We start from the raw sequence: 17,399 nt of genomic DNA on the forward strand, positions 1-17,399 counted from the left end.
CACAATGTATAAATGTGCCACCAGCCTTATGAGAACACAAACAAGCGCGCCAAATGCAGCCAATTGCTGGAGCCAGGTGTTTATGTTGTCAAAAAGATTTATATAGCAAAGTAGCAGCGCAGTTACCATATTAAAATGTAGGCTTCAGTTTCTTACCTTTTAGGTTTATTAGTTTGAAACTATAATTTAGCAATAGGACATTGATGTAAATATTTCTACAATCCACTTTAGGGTGTATCTGTATTAGGCTAATTACTTTGTGATACAGCAGAAGATTACATTTTATATACTATTTTTCCTGAAACCATTTTCAGTTTATACATTTGCCTATTCCTGTGCATTAGCCTTAGAGATGAATAACATAATTTGCACAGCTCACTTACATTTCGCAAACCAGTTGTCAATTTATATTACCAAAATTTATATTCTGCTTCCTTACACTACATCATCTGTCAAGATTATGTACATGATTTATATAGTACAGAGCCGTCTATAATGGAGAGAAATGATCAAACACTACAAACCCTGCTTACTAAATAACTGCGGAGAATTTCTAAAGTTGACACTTTAAAAATAATTTTTGGTTCGTTATATATGACAGTCAGGGCTGACTGGTAATTCTTTCACTTTTTATTATAATTCTCTTTATTAAACATGAATGTAGCCAAAGATAGAAAAAATATATTCATATATTGTCAATATGGACCAAAGAAAACTATATAAATACTATAAGAATAATAAGGGGTCAGTACTCATAACCCTCAATGAAGCTGCAGCGTTCGGCTGCATGTGTTATCTCTGAACCCGCAGATTTTTGTTTGCAGTTGCGTAGGGGGTGAATTATGGTGCATTTACATGCTGCTGCAGCGACAATTCTTCTTGGTCGACACAGCTTTTTAGTTTGTTTTTTTTCCAGCATTTTAATCAACTTTTTCATACCATCCACGTGGACTACGATTGGGAAAAGTAACTTTGCTTGAAACATGGCGAGCGGATGCGGTACACTAATTGGGGTTCCATGTGCTTTGATGGTGAAAATGACACAAAAACCCCTTAAAAATGACGTGTCGACTTTTTCTCATGTCTACCATGTCATGTGTTAGCATTTCCTACTGTTGACCTTTTGTCAGGTCGACCTATTAACGTGTCAACTTTTTCACCCTGTTAACCTAATGCACGTCAACCAATAATGGTCATCCTGATGACTGTAGACCTTTTGTAACTTTAGATCTGGTGATCCATACCCCCATTTTAAAATCTTCAAAACTGTTAACATCAACTGAATTGGGGAAAATATTTGAGTCCCTCAGTGGTGACTTCTACCGAGCACCAAGACTGCTTGTCACATAAGAAAGTGCACTGCTGCAGATAAAGATGTGTCCGCATACATTTTGCCACATAGCAGGAGATACCTGGTGTGAGTGAGCTAACAGGTCCCGTGCAATCCCGCTAGCGTCAGGGTGTCTCTATTTTTGCCAAAACTGCGTCTTATTGCACAAGCAGACCCTGCTGATTAAAATGATTTGTGGCATGCCTATATTCTGTGTGCGTCTGTAACTGCATACGAAATGGTGCATTGCAGTGTATTTTAGGAGAACACTGTAACATACCGATACAGCCAGTCGCGCACAGTATATAGGCATGCTGCATATAATTTTAATCAGCACAGCCTGCTTGTGTGCCCTATTTACATAGTTTTATGAATCAAGAAGCATTGTAATGGAAAAAAAGGCACGTAAAGACGCTCAGCGCTACAGAGTCACGACATGGTGTGACTAGAAGGACTGTTTAATGTGCATGGAGGCTAGATGTCAGTGGACACATTTGTAGTTGCCAGTGCAGATAACTTGCCACTGGGTCTTGTTTGGAAAGGCTTGTGGAGAAGAGAACTCCCTAGACAGGCGATGCTGGGTTGCAAGCACATCTACAGACGATAATTTTGTATGTGTAGAACATAGGTTACATTACAGAATGATGTTCTGGGACCCTAAAATGTATCTCTCAGTTTATCAGTTTCTGCTGTGAGTATTCACACATTTGAAGATTAGATTAAAAAAAATATTAACATGTTGTTGAAACAAAATAACTATTCCCTTTTGGGAGAATTTAACTAAAAGCACACAGGGAAATTTTTACTCTAAAAAAATATTTGGGAAGGATGTTTTTGAGAGATGGATTTTGCTGGAGAAACAGAGGTTTGCTTATTTATTTGGATGTATGACTGTTCAAGCAACGTGTTTAAATACTGTGTTATAACCCTTCCAGGCCTAAACCCTGGCTGTAACCCAGCACGGACCACTGAGTATAGGTTAAAGCCGGGGCTTTCTGTACCTTTACCTGTTTACGTATGGGACAACAATGGGTAACAGATACACAACTGTCAACCCAAGTCAGCCACTTTCAGACATATCCAAAACTTAGGTCGATGCGCGTGAATGGTAAAACCCTGGGATTTCGGCTTATGTCTAAGAGGGTGTTAGTCAAACTAGTGAGGTTGATAAACCTTTGGCCTACAATGTCTCACTACATATCAGTAATTACAACAGCTGCACTGGTCTTGCCAATCTCCTTAAACTGTCTAAAATACTGGTGGTCATTCCGAGTTGATCGCTCGCTAGAAGTTTTTAGCAGCCATGCAAACGCTATGCCGCCGTCCACTGGGAGTGTTTGTTAGCTTAGCAGAAGTTCGAACGAAAGGATCGCAGAGCGGCTACAAAGTGTTTTTTTGTGCAGTTTCAGAGTAACTCTAAACCTACTCAGCGCTTGCGATCACTTCAGACTATTCAGTTCCTGTTTTGACGTCACAAACACGCCCTGCGTTCGCCCAGCCACGCCTGCGTCTTTCCTGGCATGCCTGCGTTTTTCCGAAAACTCCCTGAAAACGGTCAGTTGACACCCAGAAACGCCCACTTCATGTCAATCACTCTGCGGTCAGCAGTGCGACTGAAAAGCTTCGCTAGACCCTGTGTGAAACTACATTGTTCATTGTAATAGTACGTCATGCGTGCACATTGCTACGCATGCGCAGAAGTGCCGTTTTTTGCCTCATCGATGCACAGCGAACGAATGCAGCTAGCGATCAACTCTGAATGACCACCAGTATTTCTTATACCTGGTCCTCAAGATCATCTAGCTTGAGCACAGGTCTTTTAATTGACTAGCACTATAGATCTACAGGTGGTACTAATTATTCCTGAGGGTACCTTGAAAATAACGTGGGTGTGAAACTGCCTCAAAACCAAGGCAAGCCTAAGGTCCTTCATTCTAGCTGAAACAGATCAACTAGCACACCGGGCCTGATGTAATGATCTGTCACAAATTGGGAATAATTTATGCTTTAAAAGACACGTGCAAAAATTAGGTCGTTATGCCTATATGTTTGGCTGTATATCATCTGAAGATCCATGTTATTCAACATATGTGTATATGCACATACATAAAACATGATATGCTACCAGCTCTAGCTATGACAGTGTACATTGGTGAACTTATCATAAGAAGACCTGTTGGATGGGGACCTTCTTTTTTTAATTTAAATAAGCCCCTTTTAGAACAAAATGGTTCCAGATTGAAAGCACTAGGGTCCTTCCCAAACAACCCTGGGGAGTAATGGGTGTAGAATAATACACTTGAAATTAACTTTTTTTCTGGTTCTGTACAAGTCTCAACAATCCTAAGTCGCCATAACCTGTATGATATGTTGGCCTTGTAGAGCTGTAAGTGCCAGTATACCCATTGCTACCAGAGTAACTGTGTTTTAAGTGCTGGTGCTTGTGGATTTGTAAGTACCAGAATTCCGACTTCCGGTTCCGGCGCCCATGTGAGGAGAAGCTGATTGCTGCAGCTCTCCTGCACCCTCGGTAACCGGAGCACACAGCGCCTCCCGTTCGCGGCTTTTCTCCGCACCTGGCGCACACTACCTGTGGGAAAGTGCTGGGGACTGGATGGAAAGGTTTCTGTCCTCCCCCATGCCCCCTAAAGCCCAGAGATCAAGGTCTGAAAAACGGCCGGGTGAATCCAAGATGGCCGCCGCACCTAGCTCACAAACGAGTCTGCAGGCTGCTGGCAGCATTAAACAGGCTTCTGCAAAACACATTTCTCCCTCAGGTGAGCCTGACTGTTCCCCTGCCTCTCCAGTGACTTATGCTGATGTAGTGAGAGCTGTTACGGATGCCATGGAGCCTATCATGGATGCACATGCTGCTAAAATGCAGCAGGCAGTAAAAGACCTAAAATCCCAAATCAAGCAGTTATCTAAGACTGTTCTTACAAATGAACAAAGGCTGGGGGAGACTTTTCAGGATGTTGGGGATCTTAAGCACAGATATGATGAGCTCCAGAAATATCACTTCCAGCTGCTGAACAAGGTTGACGAACTTGAAAATAGATCGAGGAGATCGAATCTTCGGGTGCTGGGGCTCCCTGAGTCACTGAAAGGTCCTGATTTGACTTTTTTTTTTTTTTTTTTTTTTTACAAACGTCCCTCCTTGATTTGTTGCATATCCAAGATGAATGCACTGGCTTAGTTATCGAGAGAGCCCACAGACTGGGTCCCCCACGTTCTTCACCTAATAGCAGACCACGTGTGGTTATATTTAAATGTCTGAACTTTCTCCATAAGGAGGCAATATGGACGGCATCCAGGAGGCATAGGAATTTACAATGGGAGGGAGCTCGTTTGGCCATTTTCCAGGACTACTCCGCGGAGGTTTCCCGGGCACGTCGGGAATTTACCCCCCTTTGCTCCCGTTTGGTAAAGGCGAAAAAAAAATTTGCTCTGCTCTTCCCTGCAAGACTACACCTGTTTGATGGAAATTCTTTTCGGGCCTTTACAAATCTTGCAGATGCAGAGGCTTATGTTTCTGAGGCATCCAAGGCAGATGACGACTCCTCTCAGGCGGATGACACCCTGGATCGAGATGGCTGAGTATTGCTCCTGGACTTCTCTGTTTCCGGTTATGTCTCCCAATTTAATTATTGCTGTAGAATCTGCTGCAGGTGTTTTTTCCCCCAAAAGAGACTTTGGTCTTATACAGCGGGCTGAACCTTTTTGCCTTGTTTTCTGTTTTAGATTTTTCTTATTCATCTGTTGTCTTTTTGTGGCTATGTAATCTTTCTAGAATGGTTATATATGCTTAGCGGAGATATCTCCCCCTACTTCTTATGTGACAGGCTACGTTTTTCTTTTTCTGTAACATGCTCTGTGTGCTCTGATATTTTCTTGTTATTTTTCCTATGTGTTTTTTCATATATTATGTTGCCGAGGGTGGGTAAGGGCGCCCCCTCCCTCATTTTTTCCTCAGGTTTTCATAATTCTGGCTGGCTCATTGGCGGTCTATGATGGCATCTGTGCTTGCTTGAACCGGTTGTTCTCGTTTTCTGAAGTTATTATTGTCCTTAGCAGGACTTTCTTTCAAAATGTTAATGTTATATTTTGTGTGTTTTCTATGTTTCTGTCCCTCTTTTCTTCTCCCCCTCCCCTTCTCCTCCTAATGTGTCCACCCCGGTATGATTTGTATCTGTTTTTCAGCGGCTCTAGATATCATGATTACTGCACAGGTTTTCAGGTTTTTGATGCATGGCTAGTTTGAGTGTCGGCAGATGGAATGTGGGAGGGATCAACTCCCCAGCTAAACGCAGAAAGATTTTGCTCTATCTTCGGAAGGTGGGGATGGATGTTGTTTTCATTCAGGAATCTCACCTTATGCCAAATGAGGTGGTAAAACTGAACACTATGGGTTGGTCTGTGGTAGCCTCTTCCTCCTTCTCTTCTAAGGCTAGGGGAGTGTTTATTTTAGCACGTCACACGGTCCCTATCTCTGTCCATGCGATTTTAGATGACACTCAGGGTCGGTATGTACTGGCAGATGTCACATTGTATGCATCCAGGTTCCTACTTTGTAATATCTATGCTCCCAATCAGTACTCTAAGCAATTTTATACGAACATGGTCACTAAGCTACTAAACTACTCTGAAATTCCTATAATCTTATTATTAATCTCATATTCTTCTCCAACCTTGGATAAATCCCCCCCCCCCTTGTGCTCCCCCCTCGTTACCACATATTGGTATCCTCTGTATTTGCTCGCAGTTGTCCTTAGTGGATATGTGGCGCGCATGCTACCCATTAGAAAGGGAATTTAAATGCCTCTCAGCTGCGCACCACACGTTCTCGAGGATTGATTATCTGCTGTTATCTGACTCCTTTTTCTCAAAAGTGGCTGACTCTAAAATTGAGGATATCTGTATTTCGGACCATGCTTTATGCTGGATGAAATTGATGCTCCTCTCAGAAAAATCCCCTTTTCTCTGACGTCCTAAGTGGATGCTGGGACTCCGTAAGGACCATGGGGATTAGCGGCTCCGCAGGAGACTGGGCACAACTAAAGAAAGCTTTAGGACTACCTGGTGTGCACTGGCTCCTCCCACTAAGACCCTCCTCCAGACCTCAGTTAGATTCTTGTGCCCGGCTGAGCTGGATGCACACTAGGGGCTCTCCTGAGCTCCTAGAAAGAAAGTATATTTTAGGTTTTTTATTTTACAGTGAGATCTGCTGGCAACAGACTCACTGCAGCGAGGGACTAAGAGGAGAAGAAGCGAACCTACCTAACTGGTGGTAGCTTGGGCTTCTTAGGCTACTGGACACTATTAGCTCCAGAGGGATCGACCGCATGGAACCGGCCATTGATGTTCGGTCCCGGAGCCGCGCCGCCGGCCCCCTTACAGAGCCAGAAGCAAGAAGTGTTCCGGAAAATCGGCGGCAGAAGACTTCAGTCTTCACCAAGGTAGCGCACAGCACTGCAGCTGTGCGCCATTGCTCCTCATGCACACCTCACACTCCGGTCACTGATGGGTGCAGGGCGCTGGGGGGGGGGCGCCCTGAGCAGCAATATAAACACCTTGCCTGGCAAAATCATCACAATATATAGCCCCAGAGGCTATATATGTGATAAATACCCCTGCCAGAATCCATAAAAAAGCGGGAGAAAAGTCAGCGAAAAAGGGGCGGAGCTATCTCCCTCAGCACACTGGCGCCATTTTCTCTTCACAGTGCAGCTGGAAGACAGCTCCCCAGGCTCTCCCCTGTAGTTTTCAGGCTCAAAGGGTTAAAAAGAGAGGGGGGGCACTAAATTTAGGCGCAATATTGTTTATACAAGCAGCTATTGGGGGAAACATCACTCAGTTATAGTGTTAATCCCTGCATTATATAGCGCTCTGGTGTGTGCTGGCATACTCTCTCTCTGTCTCCCCAAAGGACTTTGTGGGGTCCTGTCCTCAGTCAGAGCATTCCCTGTGTGTGTGCTGTGTCGGTACGGCTGTGTAGACATGTGGGATGAGGAAGGTTACGTGGAGGTGGAGCAGAGGCCGATAAATGGGATGTCGCCCCCTGTGGGGCCGACACCAGAGTGGATGGATAGGTGGAAGGTATTAACCGACAATGTCAACTCCTTACATAGAAGGCTGGATGACGTAAAACAGTTGTGGGACAGCCGGCTTCTCAGCCCGCGCCTGCCCAGGCGTCTCAAAGGCCATCAGGGGCTCAAAAAAGCGCCTGTTACCTCAGATGGCAGACACAGATGTCGACACGGAGTCTGACTCCAGTGTCGACGAGGTTGAGACATATACACAATCCACTAGGAACATCCGTTACATGATCTCGGCAATGAAAAATGTGTTACGCATTTCTGACATGAACCCAAGTACCACATAAAAGGGGTTTTATTTTTGGGGAGAAAAAGCAGCCAGTGTTTTGTTCCCCCATCAGATGAATGAATGAAGTGTGTAAAGTAGCGTGGGTTCCCCCGATAAGAAACTGGTAATTTCTAAAAAGTTACTGATGGCGTATCCTTTCCCGCCAGAGGATAGGTCACGTTGGGAGATATCCCTTAGGGTGGATAAGGCGCTCACACGTTTGTCAAAAAAGGTGGCACTGCCGTCTTAGGATACGGCCACCTTGAAGGAGCATGCTGATAAAAAGCAGGAGGCTATCCTGAAGTCTGTATATACACACTCAGGTTATATACTGAGACCTGCAATTGCCTCAGCATAAATAGTGCTGCTACAGCGTGGTCTGATACCCAGTCAGATAATATTAATACTCTAAGACAGGGATAATAGTTTGCTAACATAGAGCATATTAAAGACGTCGTCTTAGATATAAAGGATGCACAGAGGGATATTTGTCGGCTGGCATCCAGAATTAATGCAATGTCCATTCTGCCAGGAGGGTATTAGAAACCCGGCAGTGGACAGGTGATGCTGCCTATAAAAGGCACATGGAGATTCTGCCTTATAAGGGTGAGGAATTGTTTGGGGATGGTCTCTGGGACCTCGTATCCACAGCAACAGCTGGGAAGAAAATTTTTTACCTCAGGTTTCCTCACAGCCTAAGAAAGCACTGTATTTTCAGGTACAGTCCTTTCGGCTTCAGAAAAGCAAGTGGGTCAAAGGCGCTTCCTTTCTGCACAGAGACAAGGGAAGAAGGAAAAAGCTGCACCAGCAGCCAGTTCCCAGGATCAAAAATCTTCCCCCGCTTCCTCTGAGTCCACCGCATGACGTTGGGGCTCCACAGGTGGAGACAGGTGCGGTAGGGGCGCGTCTCGGGAACTTTAGGGACCAGTGGGCTTGCCCACAGGTGGATCCCTAGGTTCTGCAAATAGTATCACAGGGATACAGGCTGGAGTTCGAGGCGACTCCCCCTCGCCGTTACCTCACATCAGCCTTGCCTGCTGCCCTCGGAGAAAGGTAGTACTGGCGGCAATTCACAAGCTGTACTTCCAGCAGGTGAAATCAAGGTACCCCTCCTTCAACAAGGCCGGGGTTACTATTCCAAAATGTTGTGGTACCGAAACCAGACGGTTCGGTGAGACCCATTCTAAAATTGAAAGCCTTGAACACTTATATACGAAGGTTCAAGTTCAAAATGGAATCGCTCAGGGCGATTATTGCAAGCCTGGAGAATTTCATGGTATCACTGGACATCAAGGATGCTTACCTGCATGTCCCTATTTACCCACTTCACCAGGAGTACCTCAAAATTGTGGTACAGGATTGTCATTACCAATTCCAGACGTTGCCGTTGGTTTGTCCCCGGCACAGAGGTATTTACCAAGGTAATGGCCGAAATAATTATCCCGTACTTGGACGATCTCCTTATAAAGGCGAGGTCCAGGGAGCAGTTGTTCGGCGGAGTAGCACTATCTCGGGAAGTGCTACAACAGCACGGCTGGATTCTGAATATTCCAAAGTCGCAGCTGGTTCCTACGACGCGTCTACTGTTCCTGGGTATGGTTCTGGACACAGAACAGGATAAAAAGGGTTTCTCCCGGAGGAGAAGTCCAAGGAGTTGTCGTCTCTAGACAGAGACCTCCTAATACGTATACAGGTGTCGGTGCATCAATGCACGCGAGCCCTGGGAAGGATGGTAGCTTCTTACGAAGAAATTCCATTCGCCAGGTCCCATGCAAGGATTTTCCAGTGGGATCTGTTGGACAAGTGGTCCGGGTCGCATCTTCAGATGCATCGGCGGATAACCCTGTCTCCAAGGGCCAGGGTGTCGCTGTTGTGGTGGCTGCAGAGTGCTTATCTTCTAGGGGGCCGCAGATTCGGCATACAGGACTGGGTCCTGGTGACCACGGATGCCAGCCTTCGAGGCTGGGGGGCAGTCACACAGGGAAGAAACTTCCAAGGCTATGGAAAAGTCAGGAGACTTCCCTACACATAAATATTATGGAACTAAGGGCCATTTACAATACCCTAAGTCAGGCTAGACCCCTGCTTCAACACCGGCCGGTGCTGATCCAGTCAGACAACATCACGGCGGTCGCTCATGTAAACCGACAGGGCGGCACAAGAAGCAGGATGGCGATGGCAGAAGCCACAAGGATTCTCCGATGGGCGGAAAATCATGTGTTAGCACTGTCAGCAGTGTTCATTCCCGGAGTGGACAACTGAGAAGCAGACTTTCTCAGAAGACACGACATCCACCCGGGAGAGTGGGGACTTCATCCAGAAGTTTTCCAAATGATTGTACACCGTTGGGAAAGGCCACAGGTGGACATGATGGCGTCCTGCCTCAACAAAAAGCTACAAAGATATTGCGCCAGGTCAAGGGACCCTCAGGCGATAGCTGTGGACGCTCTGGTAACACCGTGGGTGTACCAGTCGGTGTATGTGTTCCCTTCTCTGCCTCTCTTACCCAGGGTAATGAGAATAATAAGGAGAGGAGTAAGAACTATACTCATTGTTCCGGGTTGGCCAAGAAGAGCTTGGTAACCAGAACTCCAAGAAATGATCTCAGAGGACCCATGGCCTCTGCCGCTCAGACAGGACCTGCTGCAGCAGGGGGCCTGTCTGTTCCAAGACGTACCGCGGCTGCGTTTGACGGCATGGCGGTTGAACGCTGGATCCTGAAGGAAAAGGGCATTCCGGAGGAAGTTATCCCTACGCTATTTAAAGCTAGGAAAGAAGTGAACGAAAACCATTATCACCGCATATGGTGGAAATATGTTGCGTGCTGTGAGGCCAGGAAGGCCCCAAAGGAGAAATTTCAGCTAGGTCGATTTCTGCACTTCCTACAGTCAGAGGTGACTATGGGCCTAAAATTGGGTTCCATGAAGGTCCAGATTTCGGCTCTATCGATTTTCTTCCAAAATAGAACTGGCTTCACTGCCTGAAGTTCGGACTTTTGTTAAGGGAGTGCTGCATAGTCAGCCCCCGTTTGTGCCTCAAGTGGCACCGTGGGATCTCAACGTGGTGTTAGATTTCCTGAAGTCGCATTGGGTTGAGCCACTTAAATCCGTGGAGCTACAATACCTCACGTGGAAAGTGGTCATGCTGTGGGCCGTGGCGTCGGCCAGGCGTGTATCAGAATTGGCGGCTTTGTCATACAAAAGCCCTTATCTGTATTTTATATGGATAAGGCGGAATTGAGGACTCGTTCCCAATTCCTTCCTAAGGTGGTATCAGTTTTTCATGTGAACCAACCTATTGTGGTGCCTGCGGCTACTTGGGACTTGGAGGATTCCAAGTTACTGGACGTAGTTAGGGCCCTGAAAAGTATATATTTCCAGGACGGCTGGAGTCAGGAAAACTGACTCGCTATTTATCCTGTATGCACCCAACAAGCTGGGTGCTCCTGCTTCTAAGCAGACTATTGCTCGCTGGATCTGTAGCACGATTCAACTTGCACATGCTGCGGCTGGTCTGCCGCACCCTAAATCTGTAAAAGCCCATTCCACGAGGAAAGTGGGCTCTTCTTGGGCGGCTGCCCGAGGGGTCTCGGCTTTACAACTTTGCCGAGCTGTTACTTGGTCGGGTTCAAACATTTTTGCAACAATCTACAAGTTTGATACCCTGGCTGAGGAGGACCTAGAGTTTGCTCATTCGGTGCTGCAGAGTCATCCGCACTCTCCCGCCCGTTTGGGAGCTGTGGTATAATCCCCATGGTCCTTACGGAGTCCCAGCATCCACTTAGGACGTCAGAGAAAATAAGATTTTACTCACCGGTAAATCTATTTCTCGTAGTCCGTAGTGGATGCTGGGCGCCCATCCCAAGTGCGGATTGTCTGCAATACTTGTTTATAGTTATTGCCTAACTAAAGGGTTATTGTTGAGCCATCTGTTGAGAGGCTCAGTTATATTTCATACTGTTAACTGGGTATAGTATCACGAGTTATACGGTGTGATTGGTGTGGCTGGTATGAGTCTTACCCGGGATTCAAAATCCTTCCTATTTGTGTCAGCTCTTCCGGGCACAGTATCCTAACTGAGGTCTGGAGGAGGGTCTTAGTGGGAGGAGCCAGTGCACACCAGGTAGTCCTAAAGCTTTCTTTAGTTGTGCCCAGTCTCCTGCGGAGCCGCTAATCCCCATGGTCCTTACGGAGTCCCAGCATCCACTACGGACTGCGAGAAATAGATTTACCGGTGAGTAAAATCTTATTTTCGCTCCTGGCACTTCCCCTCTCATTTAAGTGGCTCTCTGAAATTCCGCTCCTCATTAGATGCAGCGTGGCTGGATTATCATACGCACAATGGAGAAACCCTGAGCGATGATCCTGCTCTTTTCTGGCAGGCGTCAAAATCAGTTATACGGGGGCACATTATGTCCTATAGTAAAAAAAGGGATTTAGATTTAAACTCACAATATTTGGAAGCCCAGGCGGCTCTTACTCACTCTTTTCAGGAATTTAAATCCTCCCCCTCCCTTTCTACTAGAGAACGGTACCTTACACAAAAAACACTGTTTGATACCCTCCTTTCTCAAATGGAAGCTAAATATTCATTTTCAAGAGACTGTGGCATTTACAGATATGGCAATAAGTCTGGCAAACTGTTATCCCGTTTGTTAAAAGGCAGACACCCTAAAGTGGTCATTCACTCTCTGCTCACCCAAGGTGGGGATAGAGTACGGACCTCGGCCGAGATTGCTGAGGTGCTACAGTCTTTTTATACCACTCTTTATGCACGTCCAGTTATTAACCAGACCCACAAGTCTAGCTTTTGGTCTACTGATCTGCCTCAAATGTCAGAGTCGCACTGTACCTCTCTTCTTGCACCTATCACCACTGAGGAAGTTTCTTTAGCAATAGCTGGACTGAAGACTGGGAAGACTCCGGGCCCTGACGGTTTTGCCAATGACTACTTCTATCTACTAGACTGTGCAAACCTCTTTCTGTCTTATTTAATTCTTTTATGCAGGGTGCTTCCTTGCCCCAATATTTTAATTCCGCGGTCATAAAGGTTATCCCGAAGCCTGGCCGGGATCCTGAGTCTCCCAATTCTTATCGTCCGATCTCCCTTCTAAACACGGATTATAAATTGTTCACTAAAATCCTCTCGAATAGACTCAAATTCATAGTCCCTGATATAGTTCATACAGACCAGACTGGATTTGTCTGGGGTCGGCAATCAGTGAGCAATATTCGAAAGGTCTTGACTGTTATGCAGGCCTTTCAGCTTTCCAAACCCACTGACACTAATGTATTATTGTCACTTGATGCCGAAAAGGCGTTCGACCTGGTCACCTGGGACCATCTGTATGAAACGCTTCACCGCTTTGGTGCACCTGAGGACTTTATCTCTCTTATTTCCCGATTATATGAATCTCCCTCCACTCAAGTTTTGGGGAATGGTATCCTCTCATCCCCTTTTCTTATCCAGAGTGGCACACGTCAGGGCTGCCCCTTGTCACCTTTATTATTTGCCTTAGCTTTAGAACCCCTAGCTGTTTCCCTGAGAAATTCTCCCAGATTTACAGGCATAAAAATAATGGACACCATGGTAAAATTATCACTGTATGCCGACGACATGCTTCTATTTATTTCTCAGCCTGATACGTCCATCCCTGCGATTGTCTCCCTGATTGAACAATTTGGTTCCTTTGCGGGATACAAAATTAATATATCTAAATCCGATCTTCTCCTCCTTTCAGGAGACTCTTCCCTCTTTCCATTACACCCGGTCCTGTCCCGATTCCCAGTGGCTCGAGAGTCTTAGATATTTAGGAGTTCAGATCCCTACTTCCCTCCCACATCTATATGCGGTTAATTTTGGTCCTATTTTGTCCAAGGTGTCTAAAATCCTTACAGACTGGGCGTCTCTGGCCTTGTCTCTTATGGGTCGCGCAGAAGTTATTAAATCTGTTGTTTTTCCCAAGATTGCTTATTTTCTTCTTATGCTCCCTATTGCCCTTGTTGAGAAAGACGTCCTTTTTCTTAAACAGTGTTTCACTAGATTTCTATGGGCAGGTAAACGACCAAGAGTCCCCTACGCTAGGTAACAGCTATTACGTGAAGAGGGAGGTATGGGAATCCCGGATCCTGTTCTATTTAGTAGAGCAACGATGTACTGCTATATCACAGACTGGCTTTGGGGCAGATCATTATTTACGAACTTGCCACTTGAACTGGCCGTATTCCATCCTTTCTCCCCTGCTGCACTCTTACACACCCCAAACTCCCGTCTCCCATCTGAGATAAAACATAATATACTATTTTGGCATACATATCGAGCATGGCAGGCCACTCACACTAGAGCCCAAAGAAAACCTGACACCTCTGTTCACACTACGTTTTGGGGTAACCCATGTTTCCTTCCTGGCCTTGATAACGCACATTTTTTGAGTTGGAGAGAAAAGGGGATCGCAGCTATTAGAGACATATACGACCCAGGAGGCAACGCAGTGCTTTCTTTCTCTGATATCCAGATAAAATTTGGTATTTCCCACCGGGAATTTTTTATCTACCTGCAGGCTAGACACTTTGCTCAATCCCAGTCTCACCCAATGATTTCTGAGGCTACCACAGACCCGCTGCGCACCTTAATGGTGCTTACTAAAGATTGTCCTTACCATCTTAGTTACTTCAGAAACACCTTTAGGGTCTCATATAGAGACCGGCTCTGGGATTCCGCGTTGTCTTCATGGGCCAGATATATCCCCAATATGGGATCGTGCGCTGAATTGTTAGATAACATTTTACCCACTTTTAGGTTCTTATACTCTGCCTCTTTGCAAGAGGTTCACTTGAAGACGCTCCAAAGGGCATATATAGCGCCTAATCAGAGGGCACACATGGTCCCAGACGACACTGGCTGTTGCATCAAATGTACTGCGCAGAGTGCCACCTTGTACCACAATATGTGGTCTTGCCGGAAAATATCTAAGTTTTGGTACAAGGTGGTCGCTTATCTCAACACAGTATTTAACTTACGGTTAATAAAACGCCCGAGGGCTTGTTTGCTGCATGATTTTAGGGAGTGGTCTCTTGGGCCTGAAGATAGAGACATTGTTCCGGTACTCTCTGTTATCCTGACAATTACCAAGAAACAAATTCTTAATAATTGGATCAAACCGTCTACCCCTTCTTTGATGGCTGTGAAACACATGACCCTCCGGATTATTTATTTTGAGAGGCGTGCTACTCTTCCTGATATTGAATTGGGGGTCAGGCGGTTTGCCAAGAAGTGGGAGAGGTATATTGATACTCTAGACCCGGATGTACAGTCGTTCATCTATAAACTTTTTGAGACCACAACGTGGTATTGTTAGGATCTCCTGCTCTGTGCTGCCACGTCGCCATGGCAACCGGGAGGCAAGTGTTAGCGAAGTAACCTGAGCGCAGCTGATACTCCGGTCCGGGTTTTTACTGTGTAGTGGTTACAGGCTCTGTGCACGGCAGGGAATCCGGCGCTGGTTTTGTGCTCAGTCTGTGAGGTCTGAGTGGGGCGTGGACAGCACCTGCTATATAAACCATCCTCTCAGGCTAGGCAAATGCTGCTGAATCTTTGTTTGTTAGTCAGTTCCAGAGAGTTAGCTAGTACTGTGTGACTTTGTATTTACTTGTTGCTTACTGCGAATAGGCCTTGGGATTCGGTACTTCATTCTGCCAATCCGGACCTAGCAGTAAGACTGGAGTCAGTTGTTTGACCTGCTGGGGTTCTTTTGCTATTCTGTGAACCCAGCAGGTTTGCGGCTGTACTCTCAGACCTGCTTGCTTAATCCTCCCTCACTGTGCAGGGCGTCCAGGTGTCAGTTTAGTGGCAGTAAGCTGAACCTGTGCCCTGCAAGTGGGGGTTAGGATTGTGGATACTCTCCTTGGGTCTATATTTCTATCTCTGACCAAGGAGTTTATTCCCACACCCGTTGGTAACCCTTTGGGGTTTTTTCTGTTGCTCTTAGCAACATCATTTCAGGTGCTCCACATGTTAAATCACTACACCTCGCTTCATTGTCCGCTCTATTCCATCTGAGCATTCCTGACACTAGGGAGACACCCAATTCCTGAGCCTTTGGGCTTCTCCGTTCACTTTGTGTTTATTAGTTATTCCATCACCTCCTGTGTATGTTATGTTATACTGTCTGTGAGTTCGTTTGCTTCGCTTCCCTCTCTGTTCATACACCGGTATACTCCTGTTAGCACTGGTGTGCGTAACATATTCAGCAGCCCTACTCCTGTTGAAATTTTATGGGAATATGGAGCATACCCCTCAAAATACTTTGCAACAGGTAGTCGATCAGGTGCAGGTCCTGACTCGACAATTTAATGAGATGTCCATTAAAATGAACACCCCGCAGGCCGCTAGCGGAGCTCCCGCAGCAGCAGCGGCAAGTTCAGGGGTTAAGGAGCCGAAAGTAAATCTCCCGGATCGTTTTTCTGGAGATCGCTCGCAGTTCTTTTGTTTCAAGGAGAGCTGTAAGCTATATTTCAGGCTTAGGCCCCAGTCTTCTGGGTCGGAGATTCAGTGGGTGGGCATGGTGATTTCTTTGCTACAAGGAGACCCATAGGTCTGGGCATATGGGTTACAGCCTGACTGTCCGTCGCTTAAAAGTGTTGATGCTTTTTTTACGGCACTGGGCATTTTGTATGATGACCCTGACAAGATGGCTTCAGCCGAGGCTCAGATTACGGTTCTTAAGCAAGGGCGACGGCCAGCTGAGGTTTATAGTACGGAGTTTCGGAGGTTGGCTCATGATACCCAGTGGAATGACCCAGCCCTGAGAAACCAGTACCGAAGGGGCCTTTCTGACCAGATAAAGGACCAACTGGTACAATATCCCTCGCCTGATAGCTTAGATCAGCTCATGCAGTTATCCATCCGGGTGGATAGACGGCTGAGAGAGCGTAGGCTTGAAAGGGAGACCGCAGTTTCCTTTTTTCCCAAGGGAACCTCAGACTCTGAGGAATATTCCGAGGAGCCTATGCAGATTGGGGCTACCCGCCTCTCCTCGCGTGAGAAGACGCGGAGGAGACAGCAGGGTTTGTGTTTGTACTGTGGGAATAAAGGTTATGTTGTAGTATCATGCCCAGAAAAACCGGAAAACTTCAGGGCCTGAGGGTGATGGGAAATATCCTGTCAGGCCAGAAGTCAGAATTTCCCAAAAAGACTTTTCTCATTCCGGTGACTTTGGAGATCCTCGGTCAAACTGTCAAGACTGAGGCCTTTGTTGACAGTGGGGCCGATGGGGTTTTCATGGACCGTCAATTCGCCCTGAAACACTCTGTTCCCTCAGTACCTTTTGGCATCAGAGATTGAGATCTGTGGGTTAAACGGGGAACCATTGTCCCAGGGTAAAATTGCCTCCTGCACCAGCCAAATTCCTTTGTTTATTGGAGCCACACACTCTGAAAAATTGTCTTTTTATGTGACGGTCTGTTCCTTTGCCCCATTGGTTTTGGGGTCACCCTGGTTAAGGGCCCATAACCCTCAATTTGACTGGGTCTCTGGGGAGATTCTTAGTTGGGGTAGTGATTGTTTCAGGAGTTGCTTGAGCCTTCCAGTCAGGCTCTCGCAGCTAAGTTTGCCAGGATTGCCAGGATGTTATGCAGATTTTGCGGATGTGTTCTCCAAAAAAGTTGCGGAGGTACTACCTCCCCATCGCCCCTATGACTGTGCCATT

The 17,399-nt window shown here is 46.3% G+C and overlaps 1 protein-coding gene and 1 long non-coding RNA gene across 3 annotated transcripts in view; one reads left to right on the top strand and one right to left on the bottom strand.

Annotated features, from left to right (window-relative positions):
* LOC135049937 (uncharacterized) overlaps window positions 1-17,399 on the bottom strand; it is a 153,082-nt gene that overhangs the window by 79,513 nt on the left and 56,170 nt on the right. The gene's annotated exons all lie outside the window — the stretch shown is intronic.
* GOSR1 (golgi SNAP receptor complex member 1) overlaps window positions 1-17,399 on the top strand; it is a 241,617-nt gene that overhangs the window by 79,473 nt on the left and 144,745 nt on the right. The window lies entirely within an intron of this gene.

This window comes from Pseudophryne corroboree, chromosome 2 (genome assembly GCF_028390025.1).
Source record: "Pseudophryne corroboree isolate aPseCor3 chromosome 2, aPseCor3.hap2, whole genome shotgun sequence".
Classification (NCBI taxonomy): domain Eukaryota; kingdom Metazoa; phylum Chordata; class Amphibia; order Anura; family Myobatrachidae; genus Pseudophryne; species Pseudophryne corroboree.